We start from the raw sequence: 8,066 nt of genomic DNA, 5'->3' as shown, positions 1-8,066 counted from the left end.
AATGCTATGGGTACGGTAAAACTGAACACTTCATTAAAGATTGATATGTTGAGAAAAACAAACAAAAGGAAAAGGTTCACGATGAGGTAAATGTTATTACTTCCTCTGATGAATTTTGTGAAATATATGTGTTATTAAACTCTGAACCTACTGAAGTAAATTTAACTATGAAATCACATTTAAATGAATGGATATTTGATTCTAGTGCATCATTTCATGTTTCATCACATAAAGACTGGTTTGAAAATATGCAAGAATTTAAAAGTGGTTTTGCTATTTTATGCAATAATCATGCATATAAAATTGCTGGCATTGGTGATATCACGTTAAAATTTGATATTGGTTATATGCTTAAATTACATGGAGTTAGATATATTCTTGAAATGGTTAGGAATCTTATTTCAGTTGGAACATTAGAAACTGATGGTTTTACTGGTAAAATTGGAAACAACATGCTTAAAATGATTAAGGGTGCTCTTGTCACATGTAAAGATACTAAAGGAAATGGTATTTATATGACCACTGCTGAAATTGTTAAAAATTCAACTTTTTTTTATAAATTTGACCAACATTGATGACACACACAAGTGGCACAATACATTAGCTCACATAAGTATCAAAGGACTTAAACTGCTAAATGATAAAGGTGTATTTGGAAAAGACTATGTGTCTAATATGCCTTTTTGTGATCACTGTATACTTGGTAAACATCATAGGTCATCTTTTTCATCTGGTACGCATAAAACTACTAAAGTCTTGGAATATATTCATACTGATTTATGGGGGCCTCCTACTAATCCTACAATGGGTGGTAATAGATATTTTATGTCTATAATTGATGATTACTCTCATAGGATGTGGGTTTATCTGTTAAAAGATAAAACTAAAACCTTTAAAATTTTCAAAATATGGAAATTACAAATTGAAACTCAAACTGGCAAAAAGATAAAATATCTAAGAACCGATAACAGCCTAGAGTTCTGTAATAAGGATTTTGATGATTTATGTGAAAAATATGGAATTACTAGACATAAAACTATTCTTTATACACCTCAACAAAACGAGGTGGCTGAACGTATGAATCGTACTTTACTTGACAAAGTTAGATGTATGATATTGAGTTTTGAAATTCTTAAACCTTTTTAGGGTGAAGCTGTTATCACTGCATGTTATCTGATTAATTTGTCACCTTCTACCATATTAAATGGTGATACTCCACATGAAAAATAGTATGGTAAATGTGCTGTCTATACTATGTTAAAAACTTTTGGCCATACTGCTTTCTCTCATCAAAATGAGGGAAAACTAGAACCTAGAGCTAGAAAATGTGTTTTCTTAGGATGCCCTGAAGGAATTAAAGGGTATAGGCTTTGGGATAGAAGTCAAAATGGAGTTAAGATCATTATAAGTCGTGATGTTACATTTAATGAGTTTGAAATGCCGTGTCTAAAATCAGAATGTAACACCTTGAGAGAAAAACAGCAAGAAAACATTAGTGATGAATCTCAAGTAAATTTAAGGTCCTTATGTATTCAAACCCCCACCACCTCAATCGAGGTTTAGCATCAAAATTCTGAACTAGAAGATAATCAAAGTGAAAATATTCAGAGAGATGAAGTTATAGAGGAATATCAAGGAGAGCAAAACCCTTCATGATGCGAACCCCGTAGCAATGGAAGCTACGAAACCCACAACTAGATTGTTGCGGAACCTAAGAACGCCAATAATAACCCGATTTTGGATCTGAACCCCAAAGATTGAACCAAGAAACCTTAGATTAAAAACGAACCTAAAACCCCTTGCGTTACAATAAATGAAACCCAACAATCCGATGGATAGAACGCTACAAGAATTCGATTCTTGATAAGTTCAATAATTTGTCCAAGAAGAACAAGTTTGAAAGAATTTCTCTCTCTAATATAATTCAAGCCAAAAGTTTTTTTTACATAATGAATAATGTTTCCTATTTATACTAAACATGAAAAAACGTCAAAATCGATCAAAATATGGTAATATTTTGATCTCACAAGAATTCTACCTTAACTAGGAAATTTGGCAAAAAAAAAAAAAAACGCAACTTTTCCCATTTTTCCTTCTATGCGACCGCATGGAAGATTTCTACGCGGTCGCATAGAAGTCTTGATGAGTTCACTGTGGAACCCTGATAGTATCTATGCGATCGCATAGACTATATGTCTATGCAGTCGCATAGACTAAACTCCGTCTTGTCGTCGTCCGTCTTTATCACGTTGATCCAAGCTCCTTCAGCCTTCAACCCCAACATGAAACTTGTTCTATTTGACCTCCCGAACATTGTTTCATCGGTCGTTTGCTTGATAAGCGATCCCATCACTTCTTTCACTCGCTTCGTCCTCGATCGCGTCATCGGTCCGTCTTCAACTATCAATGGATCCTTTCCGTAACTTGTCGCTTGACTCGCTTCGGTTGTGGACGTGCCTTGATTCATATCATCCCCTCCCTCTTCGAAAGGATTCGTCCTCGAATCTGAACCTGCATCAAAAAGAGATAGATCAGCAACATTAAACGTAGCTGAAACATTATCCTCACCTGGTAAGTCCACTTTATAAGCTTTGTCGTTGATCCGCTCGATGACTTGAAACGGTCCATCGTCTCTTGGCTGCAACTTTGACTTTCTTTGTTCCGAAAAACGCTCCTTCCTGAAATGCACCCAAACCCAATCTCCAGGTTCAAATGTAACGCGTCGCCTTCCTTTATTTGCCCTCGATGCAACCAGCTTTCCTTTCTCTTCAATTTGCATCCTGACCTTTTCATGAAGTGTTTTCACCATCTCGGCCTTGCGTTTCCCATTCAAGCTACCTCGTTCATGCACAGGTAAAGGTATTAAATCCATAGGTGTTAGTGGATTAAAAACATAAACTATCTCAAAAGGAGAAAATGAAGTAGTAGAATGTATGGCTCGATTATATGCAAACTCTATGAATGGTAAACACTCTTCCCATGATTTCAGGTTTTTATTAATCACTGTCCTAAGTAATTGTGTCATAGTTCGATTTACTACCTCAGTTTGACCATCTGTTTGTGGGTGACAAGTTGTAGAAAATAATAACTTAGTTCCTAACTTACTCCACAAAACACGCCAAAAATGACTCAAAAATTTTACATCCCTATCTGACACTATACTCTTAGGCACTCCATGTAAACGTACTATTTCTTTAAAGAATAAGTCTGCAATATTGGTAGCATCGTCAGTTTTATGACATGGTATAAAATGCGCCATCTTACTAAACCTATCGACCACTACAAATATTGAATCCCGACCCCTTTTTGTCCTAGGCAAACCTAACACAAAATCCATAGATATGTCTACCCATGGTTCACTAGGCACAGGCAAAGGAGTATACGATCCATGAGGTTGAACCTTAGACTTAGCCTTTTTACAAGTTATGCACTTTTCACATATTTGCTCTACGTCATGTCACATTCTAAACCAATAAAAATGTTCTCCTAACATGTCTAAAGTCTTTTGAACCCCAAAATGTCTCATTAAACCACCCCCATGTGATTCCATTACCAATAATTCACGCAATGAACAATTAGGAATGCACAGCTTATTTTCCTTAAATAGATATCCTTCATGCCTATAGAATTTATCATATGCACCTTTGCTAAATGAAGCATATATTTCAGAAAAATCACTATCGGTTTCATACATGCTTTTAATATACTCAAAACCAAGTAATCTAGTACTCAAAGAATTTAAAAGCACATACCTTCGAGACAATGCATCAGCAACTATGTTTTCATTACCTTGCTTGTACTTGATGACGTATGGAAAAGTCTCAATAAATTCCATCCATCTCGCATGTCTTTTGTTCAACTTACCTTGACCTCTCAGATGCTTCAAAGATTCATGATCTGTGTGTATCACGAACTCCTTGGGCCATAAATAGTGCTGCCATGTCTCCAATGCTCGAACAAGTGAGTACAGCTCTTTGTCATATGTTGGATAATTCAAGGCTGCTCCACTCAACTTTTCACTAAAATAAGCAATAGGCCTCTTTTCCTGCATTAACACAGCTCCTATACCTATTCCTGATGTATCACACTCAACCTCGAATGTTTTATCAAATTAGGTAATGCCAAAACAAGTGTTTTACATAGCTTATCTTTAATCGTGTTAAATGCAACTTCCTGTGATTCTTCCCAGTGAAAACCTACGCTCTTCTTCACTATTTCAGTCAAAGGTGTGGTGATGGTGCTAAAGTATCTTACAAACCTCCTATAAAAACTAGCCAATCCATGAAAACTCCTAACTTCGGTTATTGTCTTAGGTGTTGGCCATTCTCTTATAGCTTTTATCTTTTCTTCATCGACTTCTACCCCATTAGCACTAACCACAAATCCTAGGAAAACAACTCTATCCATGCAAAATGTGCACTTTTTGAAATTAGCATATAGTTGTTCCTTTCTTAACACAATAAGCACACAATTTAAATGCTCTATATGCTTATCTAGGGTTTTGCTATAGATTAAAATGTCATCAAAGTAAACTACAACAAACTTCCCAATAAAAGCACGTAAAACATGGTTCATTAAACGCATAAAAGTGATCGGTGCATTAGTGAGTCCAAATGGCATAACTAACCATTCATACAACCCATACTTAGTCTTAAACGCCGTTTTCCATTCATCACCCTCCCGCATGCGAATTTGATGATACCCACTCTTAAGGTCAATTTTACTAAAAATACAGGCACCATGCAACTCATCAAGCATATCATCTAGCCTAGGTATTGGGTGACGATACTTTACCGTGATATTGTTGATAGCTCGGCAATCCACGCACATTCTCCAAGTCCCGTCCTTCTTAGGCACCAGTAAAATAGGTACAGCACACGGACTCATGCTCTCCCTGACATATCATTTACTCATCAGCTCCTCCACTTGCCTTTGCAGCTCCTTAGTCTCCTCGGGATTGTTTTGGTAAGTTGGTCAATTAGGTATGACAGCTCCAAGTACAAAGTCAATCTGGTGCTCGATGCCTCTGATTGGTGGCAATCCACTTGGCATCTCCTCGGGAAACACATCGTCGAACTCCTGCAATAAAGATTCAACCAAACTAGGGAGGGATGTGTTAGAATCCTCAAAATTGAGGAGGGACTCCTTGTACACTAACAATATCATTTGTCTATTTTCACTCACAGCCTTTTTCAACTCAATTCTTTCAGCAATTGACTTCTAGGGACAATCCACGAACTCAATCAATTAATCAATTCGTGTAGAATTCCCCCCAAACTGGATGTGACTCAAGAATTGTAACAAAAGGACTCAAGGAGACTTTTAAAACTTTGAATTGAAAGGATGGAAAGAATCAATGTGTCCAGTAAACCAAAGAACGATATTGAAAATTTGGTTGGTATTTGACGGATCAAAATATGTAATAATAATAATAAATTTTTTTCACTGTACGAATGAACAGTACCGTAAGGATGAACAGTAGAATTTTTTTTGTATGGATGAACAGTAACTTTTTTTTTAGATCCGGAAATCAATAACAAAACCAACGACGAAAACGAAAACGAATTTGGGCGAAAATTGAGCCCGGAAATAGAATTTGAAGATTTTTTTGAGACTTTTTGGATCAAAAACTCAAGAAAACCTTCTGGACACAAGAACACGAAGAATTGAAAAAAACTCAAAAAACACAAAGATATAACCTGATTAAATTGGAGCCAAAGCTCTGATACCAACTGATGCGAACCCCGTAGCAATGGGAGCTACGAAACTCATAACTAGATTGTTGCGGAACCTAAGAACGCCAATAATAACCCGGTTTTAGATCTGAACCCCAAAGATTGAACCAAGAAACCTTAGATTAACAACGAACCTAAAACCCCTTGCGTTACAATAAATGAAACCCAACAATCCGATGGATAGAACGCCACAAGAATTCGATTCTTGATAAGTTCAATAATTTGTCCAAGAAGAACAAGTTTGAAAGAATTTCTCTCTCTAATATAATTCAAGCCAAAAGTTTTTTTACATAATGAATAATGTTTCCTATTTATACTAAACATGAAAAAACATCCAAATCGATCAAAATATGGTAATATTTTGATCTCACAAGAATTCTACCTTAACTAGGAAATTTGGCAAAAAAAAAAAAAAAAGCAACTTTTCCCATTTTTCCTTCTATGCGACCGCATGGAAGATTTCTATGCGGTCGCATAGAAGTCTTTATGCGGTCACTGTGGAACCCTGATGGTGTCTATGCGATCGCATAGACTATATGTCTATGCGGTCGCATAGACTAAACTCCGTCTTGTCGTCGTCCGTTTTTATCACGTTGATCCAAGCTCCTTCGGCCTTCAACCCCAACATGAAACTTGTTCCATTTGACCTCCCGAACATTGTTTCATCGATCGTTTGCTTGACAAGCGATCCCATCACTTCTTTCACTCGCTTCGTCCTCGATCGTGTCATCGGTCCGTCTTCGACTATCAATGGATCCTTTCCGTAACTTGTCGCTTGACTCGCTTCGGTTGTAGACGTGCCTTGATTCATATCACTTCATCTGATTACCAGTTAGCTAGAGACAGAGTTAGAAAAAACATATAGGATACCTTAAAGGTTAGAGTCTAATTTTGAACTTGCTTATGCTAGTTATGAAGAACTAGTTGATAGAGAACCAAACACGTATAAAGAAGCCTTAAGGAGCGAACAATCTGAAGATTGGGTGAAAGCGATGAAAGAAGAGATAAATTTCCTCGATAAGAATCAAACATGGGAATTAGTCCCAAGACCTAAAGACAAGTCAATAATTGGGTGTAAATGAGTTTTTAGAATTAAGGAGGGAATTACCAAAGGAGAGGGTTTAAGGTTTAAGGCTAGATTTGTGGTCAAAGGTTACACACAAAAGGAAGTGGTAGATTATAATGAAATCTTTTCTCCAATTGTTAAGTATACCATAATTAGGATTATGCTTGCATTAGTTGCACATTTCAATTGGGAACTTGAACAACATGATGTTAAAACTGCCTTTCCGCATGGATAACTTGATTAAAAGATTTTTATGGATCAACCTAAAGGTTTTATAAATAAACAAAAACATGATTATGTGTGTTTTCTTAAATGCTCTTTGTATGGTTTAAAACAATCTCCTTGACAATGGTACAAACGTTTTGATTCGTTTGTTAAAGCAATTGGTTTTAAAAGGAGTGAATTTGATAATTGCTTGTACTATCAAGGTAATGCAAATAATAATAACTATGTATTTTTGTTGCTATACGTGGACGATATGCTTTTGATTGGTCCCAACTTGAAGTCGTTAAATGATGTAAAAACTACTTTAAATAATGAATTTGATATGAAAGACTTAGGTAATGTTAAAAGGATCTTAGGCATGGAAATTCAAAGAGATAGGTCTAAATCAATTTTATTTTTACATTAGGCTCCATATATCATGAAAATTTTGAAGAAATTTGGCATGAATGAATATAAACCTGTTATATTACCTTTAGCTAATCACTTTGTATTATCTAAAGAACAATCACCTGCTAGTGAAGAAGAATAATAATATATGAAACGAATTCCATATACAAATGCCATTGATTCTGTGATATTTCTAATGATGTGTACTAGACCTCACTTAGCCTTTGCCGTTAGTATACTTAGCAGGTATATGTCAAATTCGGGTCTCAAACATTGGGAGGCTTTGAAATGGTTGTTTAGATATTTGAAAGGAGCATGCAATGTTGACTTAATATATAAGTTTGGTCCTGAAGGAATAAAATTGAAAGGTTTTACTGATGCCAACTATACTGGTGATAGAGATAATAGGAAATCTACATCTCCCTACATGTTTGCTTTGTGTAATTCATGTGTTAATTGTAAATCACAACTTCAACATGTTGTTACATTATCCACTACTGAATCAAAATACATTGCTACTATTGAAGCCTTTAAAAAATATTTGTGGTTTAAATGTGTATTAAATGAACTTGGTGTTTTTAAGGACAATGTGACAATATATTCTGATAGTCAATCTGCTATTCACTTATGCAAAAATCCTGTTTTTCATGAAC

This window comes from Olea europaea, chromosome 11 (assembly GCF_002742605.1).
Source record: "Olea europaea var. sylvestris chromosome 11, O_europaea_v1, whole genome shotgun sequence".
Lineage (NCBI taxonomy): Eukaryota > Viridiplantae > Streptophyta > Magnoliopsida > Lamiales > Oleaceae > Olea > Olea europaea.
The sequence above is the reverse complement of the archived record's forward strand: the minus strand, read 5'-3'. Positions refer to the sequence as shown.